A 22951-nucleotide genomic window follows, 5' to 3' on the forward strand; every position below is an offset into this window, starting at 1 on the left:
TTTTAAACTGAACATTTTTGAGTTTTGGACTGTTGGTGAAACAAAACAAGACACTGAAGACGTCACTCTGGGAAGTCGTGTTGGGCAGTTTATTCACTATTCTTTTTGACATTTCATAAAGTGTTTCGATCCAGCTGTTTTTATGTGCATTTGTGAAAAATTCGAAAAAAAATTCCCGAAATATCTGTAAAAAGTGTTTCTTGTTGTCTGAGGTGTAAAACTAGTTGTGTGGATACAAATCAAATGTAAACAGACTGAGTGAATAAATGATGACATCATGAATCATGTGACTTAAACATCACTGAAGAGCTGAAAACATCAGATCTGTGTGGAGCGATGATGATGAGGAGACTGTAACCTTCCTCACATCAATACATGAAACCAGCAGAAACGTCATATTTCCATCATGTTTTCCATCGTTTGAGCTTTGACTGCCACTCTTTTAATCTCATTGTGTCTCTTCTTCTGCGACGGTTTAATGGCACCGACTGTTTGTCTCCTAATATTCACACAACAGGAGCAGATGGAAACAAACATTCACTAGATTTTATTTTTGACCATTTTTGGGAAATGCGGTTACAATTTGCACTACATTTGGATGGAAACCTGTCTGTAGACTTGACGATTATTTGATTAATCAAAGAAATAATTGACAGGTCCATCGATAATGAAAATAACTTGAAATAGTTCTGCTCTCAAACTAATAATTCTTACTTTGTGTGCATGAATGAACAAAAACTTTAAATCATGGTTGACGTTTCAGCAAAGGAAGTGAAGAAATACCAATTCGTTTATCTTGATGGATTTAAATGTTTGGTCAGTGATGTTTGTGAACAAAGTAAGAAAACAGATTTATATTTCAATTATCATCAATTGAGACACACACACACACACACATATAAACATCTACAGTATAACTCAAATTTTGTATGTGAATATCACTAGGGGACCAGAAAATGCCTGTAAAAAGAATAATTTACTATATAAAAAGTTAAAATGTAGAACAAAGGGAGCAGAAAATAATTATAAAACATATAAAAATAAATTGTTGTGGAGGAATGGTGACCAATGGTCAACTCATCAGGTAGAAGTAAATGTCCAGAAGCCTTCGATGTCTTATGCTGAGAATATTTATTGATCATTTGGCCAAGCGGAGAACAGAAACAGTAAACATCAAGGTGTTCCCCAACATATCATCCCACAATATGAAAAATTACTCTATTGGTTCATTTAGTTTCTAAACAAGGAACTGCACTTTACCTTAGTTCAGTCTGGTTGTGTCGATGTAAATCTGCACCTATCTGTGGTATCTAGGGAGTCTCAGGCTCATCTCCCTGACCTTGGTTACCGCGACAACGCCATCAAAACACAGAAGAGATTGCAAAGGAATTTAATGATTACTTGGTTTGTCACTGCTTCAAAAGAAATGACTTACTATTGTTAATTTACTATTTATTTACATGTGTATTTGAATTCAAAATGACTGAAATAAACTAAACTAAACTAAATATAACTGTCATCAGTGTGGTTAAAAATTATGGATTGGACCACAGAGTTGAAGTCAAAATTATTGTCTCCAGATGTAATGTTTTCCATGTGAGAATGTCTGTTCATGATTTGATCCCCACACACCATGATGAGATATAATATCACATTACATACACATTATTCTTCTTCCTTTGAATTTCCCAGCTTCTCCTCCCTGACCTCTGTGGTCTAAACAAATTACTCAAAACAAAAGGATATTGTAAGTTCACTTCTGCAGAAATTAAGTCATCTTCCACAAAGGTCATCCCCACCCTACACACACACACACACACACACACACACACATAGATGTTCTCCTAGGACACTTGTAGGGACATTATATAGACTTACATTTATTTCCTGGAGACTTATCCTAACCCTAACCATCACCACTACTTGCCTAAACTTAACTTTAACCACTGACCCAAAAATCAGTGTTTTACCAACTGGGGATACAACCGTTCCCAATCAACTGGTCTTCAGTCTGAAATTCTTCTTATCACAGATCAAATCAGTTTTTGGAGTAATTCACAAATTATTTTAGCTCTAAAAGTAGCTCCTAAATTTGAGAGCATATTTAAAGGGGACATATTCTGCCTTTTGTGGTTTTCTGTTATTTATATCCTGTTATGATGTCGGATGTTAAATATAGTCGAAGTTCCAAAATTTGAGGTGAGCTTGCGTAGAAATGCTGCTTGCAAGACAAAAGTCAGGGCTTCAACCTGCTTTGAATGATTCATTTGTAGTGTTACCACTACTTCCCCATCGAAATGATGTCAGATCATTTGCATGCCCATAAAAGTGCCGTTTGTTGCTAAGGTGGTTGCTAGGGTGGTTGCTAAGGTGGTTGCTAAGGTTTTTCCATGTGTGGTCCATATTTCAGATCTGATTTGGCTCCAACATGTACAGATGGATTTGAGAAGTTGACATTTGGAGTAAAGAAGGAGAAAAAGAAGTGAAATCCTGCTACTATAGTTTGTTTACGTAGCCTTCGGAGTCGGAGGAAGCTTCCTGAAGCTGACCAATCAGAACAGAGTGGGCTCATCAGGAGGCGGGCCTTAAAGAGACAGGAGCTAAAACGGCCTGTTTCAGACAGAGGCTGAACTGAGGGGCTGCATAAAGGACCAGTAGAAGATAAATAAGGAGTTTCTAACTGTAAATCATGCAAACATACACCTGGAAATGCGCAGAATATGTCTCCTTTAAATTCGTATTGGAAAGACAAAAGTGTTTCCAGATGAGTGTTATGTAATGCGATGCATGAGCGTAGAGGCAGAGCCTGTTGATGGACTGAGAAAAGACAGAAGCAGCAGCCAGCACAGAGAGCTCAGTTGCTCTCTGCAGCAGGAACCATGTCTGCAGCCTCAGAGGCACAACCAAGCACGCTACCAAAAAACAGGTTTCCTGTGAGGAGGCCCCAGTGAAGGGTGGGTGTTCAGAGAAGGGTGGGACCTGAGGGATTGTTGCTGGTTCACCTATAATCTGCCTCAATCAGGCTGCGGTTACTTTGAAGAACAGGGACTTTCCAGGGGAAACACACAATCTGCTGATAAAATGAGATGCACTGATGACAAAACATTGAGTTTAGAGCAAATCTGGTGCACATGTACATTTGGTTTGATTCAACTAGATTTATGAGAAAGTTGTCAATCAAACTCTCTCAGAGTTTTTCAGGAATTCAAGGTGTTAATTAGTGAGCTTAAGAGGAGCTGATAGATGTATTTTCTAACTTTAGAGCCAGGCTAGCTGGTTCCCCCTTCCTCCAGTCTTTATGCTACGCTAGGCTAACCATGTCCTGACTCCAGCTCTGTAATGAAGACAGACATGAGACAGGTTTATCTCACTCCCAGGTTTCAGGTTGTTTTATCAGGTTTCTATGAAGTCTAACATTTAGCTCCAGTTTGCCGTTAGCTGCAAAGGCAACAGAGTTTTAAGCTCAGAGATTGTATGTTTCTTAAAGGATAAGTCTGGTGATTTTTTATATTGTTGGTTTGGATCCAAACCAACAATGAACTGATCTGCTAACAAGTGTTGTGTATGTATCCAATGCCTGATATAAGCCTTTAATAAACAGCTTACATTACTGCCTGCCACTGGGGGCCAACACATGGTGGCTTTAAGCATCCTGTCCCCGAGTCTTCCAAATTAAATGTTTGTACATATTTTGGTATTTTTGAAGGGATCTTTGTCTGCTAGAGATGGGTTTCACATTTGTTTACCACCTAAGAAACTTTTTTTTCACTAATTCAGCTCTAATTCTGTTTTTTGTTTTTTTTTATCATGCTGTTTGAAGCTCTGCTACGGAAGCTTAATGCAGTAACTTGAGAAAAAAATGTGCCTTGTTTTTCTGAATGAAAGTCTTCATGAAAAAAAACTTTTTCGAAATTAAAGAGAGCTTGACTTCTTATAAGCAAACATGTTCCATCTGTTTAGTTTAATCTGGTTTTATTTTGAATTTGGTTTCAAACGTTGGCAAGTACTCGTGTCTTCAAGTAATATAGATGGTTTTGTTATTAGTTTGTCGACTTAGCGCAGACAGCTCAGGACAGGCAAAAATGTTCAGTCAAAGCTCAGAAATAGGTGAAACAAACACACCAGGCTGCCTACAGAGCTGAGAGGTTGTTTTAGTTTCCACAAACAGGTTCAGTGAGACGACTCCACTTTAATACTGTCAGAGAGAACATCTGGACCTGCTATGTTTTGGATTTATCTGATAACCTCTAGACAAAATAACAGTTACAACAGGTCAAACATGAGAAAAAAGTGCAATGCATTATGTGTTAAAAGAACACAGAAAGAACATGAAAAAAAAACGCATGTATGTATCTTACAAGACCTTCACTTCACTTCGGTCATCCTTACCGTAATTACACTACTTTAAACGCAACAAAGTTCAGGTGGCGGCGTTACCACAGTCAGGATTTTGAGGCATCTTGTTAATCCGAAAAACTGAGCAGAACAATTTTTTCCATGAAAACTTTTCTAAGAATTCTGAGATAATTATCTTATTAATTCAGAGAAACAGGGCAGTTTTTTTTTTCTCAAGTGACTGCATTATGATTTAATATATGTACAAAACCTGATTTTGATCAAAACAGAAAAATAACATCTCTGTTTCTACTTAAACACTTGAATTACCTTTTAAAGTATCAGATTTCAGATGGTCTGAGCAGTGAGTCATTCATTAAAATGAGGATAACCTGTCACAGAAAGCTTCAGCTCTGTATTGTTGTACTGATAATTGAGTAAAGGATCATAACTTTTTGTTGTTTTTTTTTCTCCCACCCTTGCAGCAGATCTGTGCAGGATCCAGGGGGCGGAGCTGACGGCTGGGAGGTGTTTCATGCAGAAACAAGCCTGCACCACCCTACATGGCCGTGGGACTCGCGTGTTTTGTGTGCAGAGGGCGCGGGTGCAGAGCAGCAGATCTGTAAGTGACTCTCAGTCTCTTCACTTTTGTGCATGAATGAAAAATATAAGCAAATGCATAATTATTGTGGGAAGGATAAAATACAAAGAAGGTGGATTGTTTGTCACCTGAACCACCTTTAGACAGTTTGTTCTAAAAGCTGAATTCAGATCCACTGGGGGGAGGACTTTCCTTTGAAATCCTCAAAAAATCTCTGTATCACCTGATGGAGGAAAAGACAAATATTAGGATCAAATTCAGTTGTTTTACCCTTTAAAGTTACTTCTTCATGCAAAAATTCTCTTATCTATGATTATGCTACTGATGGTGCATGTTTATATATATTTCATATGTATTCATGTGTCTTTTTAAAGAGTTTTTTGTATGTTTTGTATGTAAAATCTGCATCAGTAGCTGACAGATTAGAGTATTTGAGTAAACATATAAAATCTTGCAAAATTAAAAATTTTCAGTTAATTTCAGTTAATTAGTTTTCATCTGAGTGAGATATTTGTCTTTCTGAGGTAAAAAATTAAGTGTAAATTCAAGTTTTCTATGCAACTTTCATAATTTTTTTAAACTTTATGATAGTTTGGAGTTAACTAACAGTTATTTTCATTATCGATTAATCTGCTGATTATTGTCTCGCTTAATCAATGAATCGTTTAGTCTCTATAAAATGTCAGGAAATAGCAAAAAATGCTCTTGTAATTTTCCACAGACCAAAGTGATGTCTTCAAATGTCTTGTCTGTGACTCTCAGATCATTATATGTTTCATCAGTCTGTAAAAATACCTTTCTGCTTAAGATTAAATCCCCTGCTGACTGGTGAATAAAGTGAATAAACACTATGTTTAGGTCACATCTGAGTCACACTGGTAGTGACTGGAGCTAAAGGACCATACCGGAGTTTTTTTGCATGTAAAAAAAAAACTTGTGAAAGTTGCATACACTTTATATTACTGCAGTGTTTTAGGTTTTGAGTGGGGGGTATATTCCTCACATGTTGGAGGAATGCTACAGTAAACAAACTCAATTTGTGGTAAAAAGGCTACAACATGAAAAAAACACCAATTTGGTCCTTTAACAATAAGAGGGGTGTTCTGAAGCAAAAATATGTTTGACATTACGGACCCTCCTCTCATGCAAAATCTCTGCTTGAAATCTGGCTCCTTTGTCTTCAGTCTAAAGTTGAAGTCATTCACATACAGTACGATCCACTCTCAATGCAAAACACATGCTGATTACAGCAATTCACCACACATGCTTTTGGTTCAAAAACTATTGAAGGGTGCAGGGGCCTCAAAAGAGGCGCATGCAACTTCCCATGAAAAAGATGTGATCTCTGAAAGCAAACTTGAGTTGAGAATGTGTGCACCTGTACAGAAACTCTTGACGCATGCGTACAAATATTTTGGAAACAGGGGAAATTGGCGACGCAGATGGTGAGGTGGTGAATTGAAGCCAGATTGTATAATGATTCCTCTCACACATTTAACTTCTACAGAAGCCGAGAACAGCCGTGCTTGCAGTTATTTTTTTTTTAATGCTGTTATCTTAAGATCACAAGTTAATTTATCTCGTTATTTTGAGAAAACAAAATGCTGATTTCTCGAAATAACACGTTAATTTATCACAAGATTTATCATGGGTGGAGCTCATTTGTCATTTGTTCATTCCTCTCCTCACATGGATAGCTCAACTATTTAGATCAATCACAAGAAGCCCTTAGGAGGCTTTTAAGGTCATGGGTTCAAATCTGTCATATCTTTGTTCTTATTCTCTCTCTCCACCCCACTTCCCTGGCTCTCATTAAGTCTAATAAAGTGAAAATGCTTGAAAGGCATTGTTTGGTACTTCTCCTGCATGAAACATTCCATCTTATTATAACCAGGTGCTGTTAATAATAATGGGAACTCCTTGTTCTGACATCTTCAGCTTAAATCAGTTGCTACAGTTGTCAAGATGCCATCTGTGGATGCTGGTGTGGCGCTCCTAATATCTGATAAACATTATAAGTAATGAAATGAGCTTTTGTTTTCTCGTGATAACGGGTTGATTGATTTCATTAGATAACAAAGTAATTAACTCGAGATCTCAAGATAACGGCATTAAAAAAAATGAATGCAAGTACGGCTTTTCTCGGCTTCCATAAATTATAGGTCCACTTTATCATAAGAATTCAAACCAGCAGTGCTATTTGTGCTTGTAGTGAGCTATAACTATTCCATAAGAACCTTTCAGTTTTAAAAGATAAAAGTCGACTCAAATCTCAAGTCAAATTCCACTCAGTATTTCATCATCACCTCCCCGCCCCCGGAGCACAGAGGAGACGGTCAGGCTGTGTGTGTGTGTGTGTGTGTGTGTGTGTGTTGTGGAGAAGCACAGCAGCTGCTGAAATGCCAAGATGATACCGGGATGTATATGAGTTCAAATCTATTTAATTGTCATTCTAAACACATGCATATATAAATACACATACAGCCGAATGAGAGGCAGTTCCCCACAGGACGGTCTAATATTAAAAAAATATAAAAATAAATAAAGATAAATTAAATAAAACATAGAACACAAAAACATAAACCTCTAAAAACACAGCAACTAATTATTATCCTTCTTATGACAGAAATTGTTTAAAAGTCGTTTGCATCTATAATGTCCGATGTTAAAAATAGGATTTTAATCCATAAAACCATAACTTAAATGTTTGTAAGAGGTGATTCGTATTTGTAATGTTTGCAGAATTAAGAATTTCTGATCGCAGAGATTTAACATTTTTATCATATCATAATTTTTATCAATTAAAATGTGCAGTTCTAGTTTTGCATGCTGGGATGTCCGATACTGATTTATCAGGGAAAGACCTGGAAGAAAAACCTCTTACCAACAGTATAAGTTAGTGAGATTTGATCACAGCTCTGACAGTTTTGTCACTAATGAACCTCCATACTGCAGACATGCTGCTTAGTGTAACTGAAAGATCTGCTGCAGACTTCAGAGATTTCAGAGACTGAATTCACTGTAGAACCCCTCCTCCTTCTCCTCCTTTCAGCTGCAACTCATCTGTTTCCCATTCAACTTTTTTTGAAGTTTTTCTTAAGCAATAAGATGAGGTCAAAACCTGCTATATGTCTGGACCGTGTATGGTCAATATCCGAAATGGCCAGTTTGTTAAAGGGATAGTCAGTAGTCGTGTCTATGATGTGGATTCCTGTAATATTTGTTGTTAAAATGCACTGAAGTTGCATATCGCATGACATAGTTAAGCAATGTTTGAGTAAAAAGAAAGGTTATAAATGCAATTGTAAGAACAATACTTTCCACTCATATCTTGGGATGTTTGAGAGAATTTACTTTAAGTGTAATTATAAATATCCTTATTATCTATTAACCCCCCCCCCCCACCCCCCCCCCCCCCCCCCCCCCCCCCCCGCTCTTTCAGCTGTTTCTATCTGCAGATGTCTGTAGACGTACGGTCTGATCCATATGTTTAGAAGAGAATGCTAGCATGCTAGGCTAACAGTCCGTCAGCTGTGTGACTTTATATCCGCACCATGACGTCTTTCAGGGCACACAAACACCATAAACACACCTGTAACCAGCCCAGCACGCTGCTGTTAAACCACAGACACCACAGCCACACCTTATTTGTATACAGTCTGTGGGCTACACAGCACAGCACGGCTATGCTAACCATGCTAACTAGTTGTTTGCCCCCGTGCAAGTTGGTAAAATAGATCCATTGTGTCTCTTTGTATCCGTGGGTTGGTGCTCCAGATCATGTGAGATGCTTCAGCTGGTAAATGTGTGTTTTTAAAAGTTATTTTGGGACTGTGAGCGGCACTCGGGGCTCCGCTGTAAACGCCTCCTGAGGACAAATTAGAAACTGTTAGCACTGATTCATTTTAAAAGAGCAACGGCCAATTGGGAAGCTCAACACTTGGCCGCCAACCAATGATGTAACTTCATCACTCAGTCAGTCAGTGATGGACAGACATTCAGTTGATTTAATATATGGCCGGATTAAAAAAAATAAAAATAAAAAACTGTTTATAATTTAAACTGTGTAATATTACCTGGTATAAATTTTATGTATTATAATATTTTTATATATTTGCTGGCACAGTGTCCCTCTAAATACATTGTAGAATTACTTTGGTCTCTGTAGTTTTTCATAATAATTGGGGTGTTTTTAGTTTTTATCTCCAGCAGTATAATTTAGAGCTGCAACAATTATTTAATTCATCAGTTAGTAACCAACTATTGAATGAATTATTTTGATAATCAATTAATTGTTTGGAGTAATTTTTTAAGAGAAGAAATGTCCAAATTCTCTGGTTCCAGCTTCTTAAATGTGAATATTTTCTGGGGCTTTGGGAAACAGTGATACACATTTTCACCATTTCAGACATTTTATAGAACAAATGACCAATCAATTAATGAAGAAAATAATCAATAGATGAATCAATAATGAAAATAATCATTAGTTGCTGCCGTCGTATAATTAAATTGTTTCTGACATCCTCTGTCAGTCAATGATATGATTGATTTATGGATTACAGACATAAAACAAGTCCAAATCCAAGGGATAACATGTTAAAGTGAAAAAACTTATTTCCAACATGGTGCCAAGACGTTAAAAGACAAAAAAATCCAAAAAAAAAACAAACATTCATTCTAATACTCCGATAATATGAAAGCACAGTTCAATACAAGATCTTTTTTATGGTGCATATCAGTAACTCCACTGTAGTATTTGGTGTTTTTATCCCCTGTTGTGTTTCTGGAGATTGATTCAAGGCACAATTGTATAATTTATTGAAGGATTATTGAAAGTATCATCTTTCCTTTATCTGCACATCTGCTCTATCAAACAGCCTGTCACTACTACATTTCCGTAGTATTTGTATGTTTCTGATATCTCTGACTTTATCTTTGTCTTTGACTTCTTGGAGTCCTGTTGACTCCCCCGTAATCCAAGTCCTAATCTCCCTTCACTGGCTCCCAATCCAAGCCAGATCTGACTTTAAGGTTCTTCTCTTAGTTTATAAATCACTACATGGGCGTGCACCATCATATTTTTTTGGCCTCATCACCCCTTATACTCCCCCTCGTGTACTCCGATCACATGATGGTGGATATCTTACTGTTCCCAGAATCAAGAAAAAGTCAGTAGGCAGTCGAGCGTTCTCCTACCGAGCTCCCTATCTCTGGAACCAGCTACCGCTTATAATCAGGGAGGCTACGTCTGTTGAAATCTTTAAATCCAGACTCAAAACATACTTATTCTTGTAATCACATGACCTGCCTTAACACCATTGACATGGCTTTGATATAGTCTTTTCCCTCACCCCAGTGCAGCTGTAGAGCAGCTACACTATCTCACTAATATCTCCATTCTTGCCATCAGTTGTAGTGATGTGATAATATACGTGTGTCACATGATGAGCTACCTCAGATGGTTTTCTGTGTTTTGGACCATTTTACCAAAATTTATCTTTTTTTTTTTTGTTTTGTAAGTGTACTGAGACACCCTGGTGTGATTTTGCACTTTAAATAAATAAACTTTAACTTTTAACTTTAGTTGCCTTGTGGCCAGCGGAGAGTCCCAGTAGTCAATACGTCCAATGAAGAAATGGTTGTAGAATGCAACGTGTCATAAAACCACCAATAGGGTTGTGAAGTGTGAGAAGCTGCTGTTTTTTGTTTTATTTAAATGTTTTCTTTAAACAAGAGACTCTTCCGCATAATGTAACCTAATGAAATAATATATATTTATGTTCTGACCACCAGTTTCATTTTTGAAAAATCTGGTTTTGTACATTATTTTGGCAGACAGCTCTGAATACTACAATACCCATAAGCCTCAGTCGCCAAACAAACAAGTCAGGGCACCATAGTTACTGAATTCACTCAAAAATGACCCAGAAATTAAAACCAAACCAAATTAGTTCTGTTTACAGCTCATATCATGACCTCTGCACCTTGTACTGAAGCTCTCTGAGAGGTTTACAGTGTCTGTGTGCTCAGAGTCTCATCAATATGACGAGCGTGAGAAAACAGCGTTTGTTTACTGTAAAGAGAACCGTCTTCTTGCACATGCTCAGTGGCGTCTGCCCCACATAGAACTACTCTCCTGAGACTAAACCAACTGTAGAATCTAACCGACTATTTCAGATTATTGATTTCTTTTGTAAATAGTTGTGTAATAATCAGGATAATTTACAGCGAGCAGGTCATTATTGCAAAATGAAGCCTTCGCTGTATATTATCCTTTTCTTGGATACACAAACAATACTTGTAAAATAGTATTTTAGTTGATCAGTTCATTGTTGGTTTGGATCCAAACATGAGATTTGTTGACAAGAAGAAAAATATAGAAAATCACCAGACTGATCCTGTAAAGATGCCCTGTGGAGTTTTCATGTAAAGAAACAAGCTTCTTACCAAAACACATGCAAGAATATTTTCATATTCTTATGCTAAATCTTAATTAATTATTTAAAAATTAATTAGAAAGAATTACATGTTCAAATTAATTAGATTTTTTAACATATTACATTCTGAACTACATCCAGAAAGAACATTTTATCAATTTCTCTTCTTTATCTTCATCTGTCGCAGTAGCCTTCAGCCGTTAGCTGTTCTCACAGAAGTTGGTACTGCTGAGGTCAAAGGTCACATCAGTGCAGGACTTTCCCAACGCACCACATACACAATAAAGGAGCAGGCGTGTGCAAAGGCTTTCTCAACCGCAACCGTATGCACTGCAATGATAATACAACACAGTTTAAGTGTGAGAAGGTTATTTCACGGTTGATCATTTTTCATAACGTGTATACATGATTTTTCTCCTTTGTGTATGTCATAGATCTGCTGCACAGACAGAGGAGTGTGTTGTGTGTGTGTGTGTGTGTGTGTGTGTGTGTGTGTGTGTGTGTGTGTGTGTGTGATACAGGAGAGGGAGCCTGAAGCCTTTTTTGGTCTTAGTTTATGTTTCTGAATGTACAGTCATTAGTAGGGAGGGTCAGCAGAGAGGCAAGGACCAATCAGATGATCAGATTAGGATCATGACTGTAAGGGTTTAAGGATGTAGGCCGCTCCCCTCAGATACTTTAACATACTCTGGAGATTCTGTGGGCTGTCATTTACTTCTTTAGTGACCTGATTTGCCCTCCACCTCCCTCAGCTGACTGTGATAACGCAGGTTCCCTAAAGAGTTTTACAGTGTGAGTCATCCTCTGATAACAGAGAGGATCGACAGAAAGTTTCTTGTAAATATGAGCCTAGTAGGTGTCGATTTCTATCTCTGGACCAAAATGTTGAACAGGTGGTGGTCCGATTAACCTGACAGGGGCAAAAATCCATTCCTGGGCCCCACAATATGATACAGTATATCATATTGTATCGTATCTCTATAGTTTGTTGTTCTTTTTATATATCATTTTATTTCTCTATGTTTGGCCACTCGTGATACTGTGTGCACCTATGAGGCACTGTGTAATTCCAGCTTTAAAAAGGTATTTCAGAATGTAGAAATAAAGTTTACTTACTCACTAACAGTGTGACATTTAGGAAGTAAACTGCTCTCCTGTATAATCCCATGATCTCAGGCCACAGAGCAGCTGTGCAGGTGTTACAGCGGTTTTCACAGACTATAAACTATAGATATAAAATGTTGAGTCTAGTAAAGTGTACTAATGTAAACAGTGGACCACACACACAAACACACACATGTATATAGACTTTGATCCCTGCAGGCAGATGATTCCTCAGCAGAGTCTCTGTCGCTGGCTGATAAGTGATGCTTTATTTCCTGTTTATCTGCTCTCAGGGTGGAGCAGTGTCTCAGATCAGGATGCTGTTTACACACACTGTCTGCCTCTACTGATGGATGGATGTGGACCAAACATCAGAAAAAACACAAACCTAAAGAGACACAGTACATCTATACTGAAAGCAATGTTAACTAGTGGTAGGAGTAGTAGTAATAGTTAAAGCAACTCTACAAGTAGTCGTCAAAGTAGCAGCAAAACTAGAAGATGTTGTAACAGCAGCAGTAATGTGAGTAGCAGCAGTAGTCATAATGTCAACAGTTTAGTAGTTGTACTAGTAAGGCAAGGCAAGTGCTTAACATAAAACATAAAAGGCATCAAGACAAAATGTAAAAGCAACACAAGGCAATGTAAAAGACATTTAAATACAATTAAAAAGTGTTAGATTGGAAATAAAAATAAACTAAAATAGAATAAGACATAAAACAGGAGCAGTGTAAGATATTAATCAAAAGCCTCAAATTTGGTTCAATAAAAGGCGGCAAACAGAAAAGTCTTCAGCTGTGATTTAAAGGAACCGAGAGTTGCAGCAGATCTGCAGTTTTCTGGGAGTTTTCTCCAGATATGTGGAGCATAAAAACTGAACGCTGCTTCTCCATGTTTAGTTTTGACTCTGGAAACAGAAAGCAGACCTGATCCAGACCACCTGAGAGGTCTGGATGGTAGCAGCAGATCAGAAATGTGTTGTATGTGGCCATAAACCATTCAGGACTTTATAAACCAGCAGCAGCTCTTTGACAGACAGGAAGCCAGTGTAAAGATCAGGAGAACTGGAGTGATGTGAACCACTTTCTTGGTCTTAGTGAGGATTAGTAGTAGTAGTAGTAGAAATGGTAAAAGCAGTAGTAGTTCTAGTGTTAATAGTTTAGTAGTAGCAGTGGTAGCAGCAGTTGTAGTAGTAGTAGTAAAAGTAGTAGTAGTTGTTGTAATAGTAGTAATAAAAGCAGTAGTTTGATTACTTCTCTGTCAATAATAACGTCTTTACTTCCTCCTCCAGGTTCATCCGACTCTCTGGACTTCCTGTCATCTTGCTGAAGTGTCTTTGAGCCAGACGCTGAATCTCTGACAGGTAACACACGATCATTTCTTCCACTAACAGTCAAACAGCTGTGTGGTTGTAAAAGTCTGACAGTTGTTTAGGTTCACGTTCCATTTCTAGTGTCTTGAGTTTGTGAATTCGTCACTGCAGCAGGTTTTCGCTGTATCATAAAACATAAAGTACATTCAACAAATCAGCTGTAAAACCTGTGTTTAATGAAAAGGTCACAGAACGCACTTGGGTGTTACTTTTCTGCTTCTTTTGTGCTTTAATCTGGCCTGTGGAAGATTAATATCTCCTGGCTACGGTCACTGTGGGACGTTTTGTGAGTTTTAAGAGCTTAAAGTGGAATTTATGTGTAACTGAAGCTGGTGGTGGAGATCACTCCGTCCACTCTGTGATAGTCAAATAAGGACATTAAATATTACAGTTCCTGAATGTTAAAAATGTTTTGTGTTGAGGTTTCACCTTGAGGTTCTCTGGGGTAGCGGACTGATTCCCACTGAGGCCTTTTCCATTAAAAAAACAGACTGAATATGTGGTTCTTTAAAGGACGGGTTCACAATTTTTCAAGTGTGTCATAAACCAACAGTCAGGAGCCCAAATGAACATTAAACCTGTTTCTTGCTGTAATCATTCCTCCTGTTCATACTGACCATTAGAAGATCCCTTCATAATGACCTTACAATGGAAGTGATGGAGGACAAAATCCACAGTCCTCCTTCTGTGCAAAAATGTATTTCAAAGTTTATGTGAAGCTAATATGAAGCTTCAGCGTCCAAATGAGTCAAATCAAGTAGATATCTTTCAACGTTACAGTCTTTTTAGTGCCAAAGTCCCTCTTTTTGTTACTATACTTCCACCTGCAGCTCAACAGGGAAACACTGTCCGAGGAAACACAAAGAGGGAATTTGATGCTAAAAAGAATGTAAATGTGTCAGATATCCACTTGATATGACTAACTCAGACTGCTGAAGCTGAATAGAAGCTTCACATCAACAGAATGGTGTTCCTCAAGCCTTGGCTTTGATTCTACAGTCTCTGAACTCTTCTGAAAGGATCAACACTGTTCTTCAAAAAGATACTCCCTCATCTGGTGTTTTGATGATGATGGTGAACCCAAACCATGCCAGCAAAATGCCTCCCACAGCATAACAGAGCCACCAGATAACCTCACTGTAGGGGTAAAGCATTCAGACTCGGACCAGTTTTTCCTTTAATTTGTCACCCATCTGTACATTGAAAGCACATTTGAAGGATCTTTTAATATCCAGTATTAACAGGAGGAATGATTACAGTGAGGAAAACCTCTTTCACTGTTCATATGGAGGCGCAATGGGAAAAATTGTGAACCCGTCCTTTAAGGTGTTGTTGTCCTCAAGCTGTGACTAAAGGTAATTACAAAATTAGCTTCAGCCCCAACTTTCTCCCGGATGTTTTTCCTGTTTTTCTTTATCTGCTGAGGAATTACATAATGAGGAATTTCCTGCCACCCTGACTTCAAATTCTGAATCCTTTGCTCAACAATTTTTCACGACTATCTATTGTAGTTGTCACATTATATGCAAAAAGTTTCTGTATTTGTCCTTCATTCTTCCCCTTTGAGAAGCGCTTAGCTTTGCCTGCATTCTTTATTCGTCATTCTTCGTTTTCATGGGAGATTTGACCAAGAAGGCAAACAAGCAAAAGCTGCAGAGAACATGTGAACAAAATTACAGTCTTTAAAACCTGTAGCAGCATGTCATAGTCTAAATTCCTTTCATCAATTATTAGCAGCTTCATGGGGTCCAGACTGATTGAAATCTAGACTAAACAAATCAAAGATGGCTTCATATTTAGTCCTGTTTCACATTAAATACGTGGTGACAGAGAGAGCAGTAGTTATTCTGCAGTGAATTTCACATGGAAGGATCAGGATACATGTTGGTGTTTTGGCCCAGTTCAGCTCCAAACATGGGGGCAAATACTATGAATAAATCTGAAGACAGTAAACAGAGACCTCCACAATTAGAAAGCAAAGCAGACACCAAATGATTTTTAGTTGTGCAAAGAGACTCTTGATCACAACTGACCTGCAAGCAGTTGATCAAGAGTCAGAAGGAGAAAGTTTCCCTCTCAGATTCCTTCCTTCTTTTGTTTTTTGAGGCCTGAATTGGTGAAAATATCCAGTTATTCCTAAGAAAAATAAATATTCACTCAGCGAGCCCTTTATTAGGAACACATGTACAATCTAATGCAGTCCAACACAACAGCTCTGCCATAAATTCTACTTTTACAAAACTTCTACTTTCAGTTTTTGTCGACGTTGTCAGAAAGGTGATAATTCTACTTGATGTTTATTATTGAGGTGTAGTGGGTGATGGTGTACTGCAGTGCAATATATTGAAAAGTGTCCCTCATGTTTGTTAATAGGGTGGACAAAATATTAGGAACACTTTTCTATATGATGCACTCAAAAACGCAAATATTTTCCACATCTCATGGTCTCCCTGGGTAATCTTGTCTGTCTTGCAGTTATTTTAAAATGTATAGTCTCATTTAGGGCTGCAACTAACAATTACTATCATGATCAATTAATCTGTCAATTATTATTACTATTAATCAGTTAACCCTTTAGTCTATTAAGGGTCAGAAAAGAGTGACGTGTCCATCATACTTTCTCAGGGTGACATTTTCAAATGTCTTGTTTTGTACGACCAACAGTCCAAAACCCAAAGAGAAAAGCATAAACTCTATCAGCAAAAAACAACTAAGAACCAGAAAATGTTTAGTCTTTTTGCTCCGTAAATAACCTTAAATGATTTATTGATTATTAAAAACTGATTAATAATAGATTTATCAAACAATTGTTTCGGAAATAAATGTATTCCTGTTCAGGCCGGATACATTTCGGGTCTGTTTCAGAACCGAAGGCCAGGACTGCAACTAACGATTGTTTTTATTATTGATTAATCTGTTGATTATTTTCTTAATTAATTGATTAGTTGGTTTGGTAACTGTTTCCCAAAAAGCCCAAATGTCTTGTTTTGTCCACAACTCAAAGATATTCAGTTTACTGTCATAGAGACTAAATAAACCAGAAAATATTCACATTTAAGAAGCTGGAATCAGAGAATTTGGACGTTTTCTTCTTAAATGAGCATCTGTCAAAGATGGCAGGAAAACTCGGTTCTTTACAACGAGGATGAGTATTGAGAATCTACAGATCTCAAAGGCTTGTCTGAGTTGTTTCCATACTTTTAAAGAATGAATAACAACTGGGTTAGAAGTATATTTGTTGATAGGCTCTGAATATGGCAGACTAGAGCATAATAAGGCAAATAATGAGGTGTTCTTACAAGAGTCTCTCTCTAGAAGTAGCCAGTATGATACAGCCTTTAGTCCAATAGGAAATCATTTTGATATTTGCTGCCCAATAGTAGAATTGAAAGGTCTATGTGGTATAGTTTTCCATATACCTGGATCCCTTTTATTCCAAAAGCTGGAGAAAGCTTTCTTTCTTGGGAGAAGTCTGGAAGAAAAAGAAGTCTGGTATACAGTGAAACATATAAAGAAATGTGGTCGATATGTTCATCTTTATAGTGTTAATTCTACCAGCCAGAGATAAGAGTAATGGATCCAAACCATCAATATCTTCTTTAAGAGAGGACAGGACAGGGGGAAATTTCTCTAACTTATTTTAATTTTTCATGATTGAAATTTAAACACATCTGCAAGTTGCATCTAAATGATGTACACTGTATAATGTAAATAGTGTATATTAACAGGCTTCTACCGACAGTAACTTGACATCGGCACAATACTTACTGAGGCTGGTTTAAGATTATGTCAAGTCAGTTTGGATAGATAACCTCGTTCCATGAGAGGCAGTCATTAACAGGCAGCAGTTGCTTGTTTAGTAATGTCTTGTGTGATGTATTTCTGGGCTTCATCTGGTGAGGTAAAAATCTTCTTCACTCCATTGACAGTGATATGAAGTTGTGCCAGGTGAAGTAGTAGTAAATGAAGTCCCTCGATCCCACGCACCAGCTGTCTGAAGCCGTTGTATGCTGCTCGTGCATGGGCGACTCTAGCTGTATCATTCACCTTCACTCGGCTCTGTTCTCTGGCAAGGTGCAGGATGTTGGAGCAGTCATGGAAGTACTGAAGATGGGCCAACATGGTTCTAGGATGGGGACCCTTGTTTCGGTGGTGGTTGTGAGGTCTGGTGCCTTCTGTCCGGCTTTTTTGAGCTGGAAAGCTTCTTTTAGCATCATGGAGACTGCAGTTGTGCTGCACCTGGTGCACCAACTATTCAGATATTATTGCATCTGGCTCTTCCTTTCAAGTCCTCACATTTTTCCTCAAAGGCAGCCAGCTGCAGCTGTTGCACTGTGCACTGTAAAACTGTGACATCATATGAACATCCAGAAAGTCCCTTTTCAATCCCTTCCAAGGTGTTTTCCATCACTGTCACCTTGTTTCTTTATAGCAGCTTTAAAGTTAGAGAATTCTGTTTTGGCAGCTTGTATCTCTAATTTAATAGCAGACATTTCACTTCCAAGCACATCCTCAAATAGTTACAAAATCTGCTTGCAGCAATGGCAGCACTTCATTCTTAAAGGCCATGATATCAGTCTGTCTTGCAGCTGTTGGAGGTGCTGGAGCAGGGTCACCTGGGCCAATAGAGGCCCTGGTTGGTCCCGACAGGCCTGGACGCTGCAGTGTTAGTATTACGACCTTTGGAGTTTTTACCGGCCATGGTTTCTTTTTTCCTTGAGTTAGGAAGCAAGTTGGATATAAGACTACGGGAATTTTTTGTTTATATTATGCCAAAATAATACTTAAATGACAAAATGTTCTGAAGAGCTCTGCAAAGCGCCACCTACTCCATTGCAATAATCAGTTAATCATTGCAGCTCTAACAACTAGTGAAAGAATGTGATTAACTAACCTTACACATGCAGTGTGTGCCTGGAAAACCAAGCCGCTAAATACTGTTGATGTGTTGCTAAGTTTGTGAGAGCCCTTTGGTGTGTGTGCTCAGCATTGGAGAGCACCCTTAAATCATCTTCACTTTGTAGGCAGCGTCAAACAGAGGATCAAACTGTGATCCTCTCTGGATTAAGCAGTGACAGTCAAGACGTTTTTATAAACAGCTGCAGATATGTTGGTGTTTCTGGCTGCAGTAACCTGCCGGGGCCACATGAAGTCGTTCCTCTGCCTTCTCTACATGAACAGCAGACCGTAATTTGCTCTGCTCGTTTTCTGTGGTGACTAACATCATAAGATTTTTACTGAAAGCCCAAAGGTGCACACTGTGAACTGGGAAACCACAAGTATTTCCAGTTAGCAGAGATTTGGCTTGTTTTCTTCTTCTGCAAGGCTGAGTTAGAAAATAGTGGTGCATGCTCAATGAGAACATGCTAATGAGGGGACAGACCGGCTCATTTCCATTGTTTGATTTACTCTTCTGTCCAATTAGAATAGAGGCTTTTATAGATCTGAGCATAGTATTTTTCATTGTCTTTCCTTTAAAAGCTATGATTGCTCTCTTTTCAAGCTCCATAAAAATTTGTCCGTTTTAAATCCACTTTAAGAGTAATTTGGTTGATTTAATGTGGGAAGTCTCAACATTTTTAACAAGATGGAGCTACCAGGCACTTAAACTGAATGGAGCTTGAATCTGATGGTTTTCATGTGCTCTGGCAGCCATGTTGGTAGTCCTCCATGAACAGCTGGTTGTTTCTCTAAACTAACCACATCTCCATCTCATTAGATTTAAACACACACACGGTTAGTTATTTATCTGTTTCTCGCCGTGAACACATTATTCTGATCATCTGGTTGTCTGTGTGCTTCAGTGACATCAGCATGCTAGCCAGCTAGCTGCTCAACTAACCATCAGTGTCTGGCTGTTAACTCATAACATTAACACACCAGCTGAAGGCGCCTTGAGACTGTGTAACAACACCGATCGGGTACATTTATTGCATGTCACACTGTGAGAGACGGGAGCTGTATTACAGAAATACAACTGAATTAAATGGTTGTCTTCTTTATAATCTTCCAGCAGTAATCGCTCCGTAGCTGAGCAGCGCAACAGCTCGCGATGACTAAGAAATTTGACACAGTTTGTATTCACTTTAATGGAAGAGACCTTTCTTGTTCAAACTTTCTTTGTACCTGCATAACACTGTTTTATTCCACCTTATAAGTCTCTAAGAAGATTTCCTACCATCCAATAAATTAATATTGTCAACATTCTTCTGTCATAAATGATATGAAATGTTCCTGAAGATATACTCTACGTTCTCACCATCTTGGATCGAGGTCAAGAGGTCAAGACCTTTTTGTAGGTTAGTTTCAGCTGCCAGCTCGATGCACACATGCTGCTCTCTGGTGCAGTTCAAAAAAACATTGGACAATCTAAATGAGATGCTAGGCATGAATGCAGTATTGTTTTAGGACTTAAATAAACTGACACACTGAAGATCTTTCCTGTTTAACACAACATCGACATTCCTTAAACATGTTTTATCTATATATGACCTCACAAATTACAAACATCCACAGTGATTAATTATTTTTTTTCAACATACTTTTCTATAAAAATCCTTCTCCACTTCTTCGTGAGCAGATCTTGATTTGTTGCATAACTTCAAATTCCTATCCGGGTTTTGAGTTTGGAGTCGTGGCTGTTTTCTATCACCTGGTCCAAACATGAGCACTATACATTGAAATAACAAATTCTTGTGTTTAGATTAGCCAGAGCACAAACATCTGCCTTTCAAACAGTGCAATCACTAACATTAAATAGGGGGAGGGGGGGAGGAGGGAAGAATATCCACAGCGTAAGTGTTCTGTAAAGCACCGGGGGCCGTATCCAGGGGCTCAGGGGGTCTGAGGGAGCCTGGGTGTCCTTGATGTTTGACAGCGACATCACAGTATGCAGCTGAAGTTCAGGCATTCAAACTTTGTGTGTGTTTTTTTTTCTCCAAACACTGAGACAGGACCAACACATGTTAGTGCTTTGCAGCAGTATTGACTTACACAGCCTGATGAATTCTGCACTCTGACTGACCTTCATCATGTCACTGCTGCAAGATAAGTTATAAACTTAGATTTTTTGACCTTGTCAGTCATGTTCAGAAGTGCAAGAATAAACCAATTAAAAATAAATTTGCCTTCTCACCTTCTTGTTAGTGGAATACGATTAAATGTCTGTTTTAAGGAGGTTTTTACAAGACAAGATACACTATAGAGCCAAAAGTATGTGAACACCCGAAGATAACGCCCATGTGACAGACCTTTTTCACAGATGACATTTTGGCATGTGTTCCAGCTATTGTGCATGTTTGTGTGCTAGTATGGTTTACAACTTGGACCCCATTGATGTCCTGCTGTGACAAGTCAAAATGTGAAAAAGTTTCAGGCTTTCCACCAGATCTCTGAGCCAGGTTGCTGAGATTTGCTTCCTGTTCACACATACAGGATTAAAGTGGCTCTTTTTTTTTTTCTCAAAACCCTGAGGCTTGGGGGTATTTATAACGAGGACATATTCTGCTCATTTCCAGCTCTATATTTATATTCTGCGGCTCTACTGGAATAAAAACTCCTTATTTATCTTCTACTGGTCCTTTATGCAGCCCCTCAGTTCAGCCTCTGTCTGAAACAGGCTGTTTTAGCTCCTGTCTTGTTAAGGCCCGCCTCCTGATGAGCCCACTCTGTTCTGATTGGCCAGATTAGCCACCTAGCTGGTGGCTCATGTATCTCTAATCACTCCAACACTGTGTGCCAGTTAGATGTAGTTTTCACTTCAGCACAAAAACCGATCCAGAATGAACTGAAGTAACGGCACTGAGCAACATGCCAACAAAACACCACATGTACCAACTGCATCTTTAAAGTGGTTGTAATCTAGATTTTTATAATTCAATGCCTCGGTGAGGTCCAACACTGATGTTGGGTGATGAGGCCCGGCCCGCAGTCGGTGTTCCAGTTCATCCCAAAGGTGTTGGATGTGCAGGCCAGACAAGTTCTTCCACACCAAACTGGGAAAACCGTTTCTTTATGGAGCCATCTTTGTTCGCAGGAGTTTTGTCATGTTGAAACAGGAATGGGAACAAATACAGAGCTGGAAGAACACTGTTGTCTAACTGGGAAACCACATCAAAAGCGAGATGTGATTTCCAGGTAAGACAACCTGATGAATATTTATTTGGTATTTTAATATCCGCTGGTAAAAAAGCGCTCACAGGGCAATGGTTGCTTCCTGAACCTCCCACAACACAGGAGTGGATAGATATAGTAAATGACATTTATATCTTCACCTTCAGAAAAATATATTCATTAAATTTTGGACCAAGTGGGTCAAATATGTAAAACCTTTATGGCCAGATTTTGTGGAGGCAGTGAATAAGTGACACTTTGATTTGTTGTTTTATTTTCGGAATGACCCTGAAGGAATGACACACCCTCTCTCTCTACCACCATACACCTTTTCCCTGCCACACATTGGGACTCACACCCTCTCCCTCCACCACCAACTAAGACACTGCTCACACTCTCCCTACGACAGACTGAGAACGCCTACATCACCTCTCTCCCGCATAGACTCTTATGTACACACTTCACCTCTCCCAAATTGTATAAAATTCTTTAAGTCTGGATGGCAGAGAAACATGTAACTGCTTTTACCTGGATGTAAACTGCGTAATACATTCTGCTGCTACAAAATAAAGAGTTTCAAAAAAAAAAAAAAAAAAAGCGAGAAGTGAGATGTGTCGATAAGCGCTGCTGAAACATTCAATCAGTTCAATCCACAACGACTCCAACCTGTGTTCAGCCGTCTGCCAGCAGAAGTCGCCTGACAGCAGAAATTTACTGAACTAGAAGAGTTTTCATGTCAGCTTCACAGCAAGAAATTGAGAGTTTTTTATGATTCATTGATTTTATTTCTCCACCCGCCGCAGCTAGCAAGCAGAATCAGTCTGTAGTAAAACAGACAAACTCACAGGCAGGCTGGGAGTCTCGATCAATGTTAATAAGTTTAGAACATATAAAGAGTGTCAGATATGCATGATTTAAACAGATTACACCTCACTTAACGCACCATAACGTCCCATACTACACAGCATTCAGTGATTATTAGTTCAGACT

General features: G+C 38.5%; 1 protein-coding gene across 4 annotated transcripts in view; it reads left to right on the plus strand.

Annotated features, from left to right (window-relative positions):
- The first annotated feature begins 4816 nt into the window (after window positions 1-4816).
- LOC121905978 (collagen alpha-6(VI) chain-like) overlaps window positions 4817-22951 on the plus strand; it is an 82877-nt gene continuing 64742 nt past the window's right edge. For 3 of the 4 annotated variants that reach the window (XM_042424595.1, XM_042424597.1, XM_042424598.1), the window contains exons 1-2: window positions 4860-4957; window positions 13769-13840. The gene's annotated coding sequence lies outside the window, so the exon portion shown is untranslated. Of the gene's footprint in view, window positions 4828-4859; window positions 4958-13768; window positions 13841-22951 lie in introns of those variants that run through there. The other variant, XM_042424596.1, reaches the window with a different exon arrangement.

This window comes from Thunnus maccoyii, chromosome 10 (genome assembly GCF_910596095.1).
Source record: "Thunnus maccoyii chromosome 10, fThuMac1.1, whole genome shotgun sequence".
Lineage (NCBI taxonomy): Eukaryota > Metazoa > Chordata > Actinopteri > Scombriformes > Scombridae > Thunnus > Thunnus maccoyii.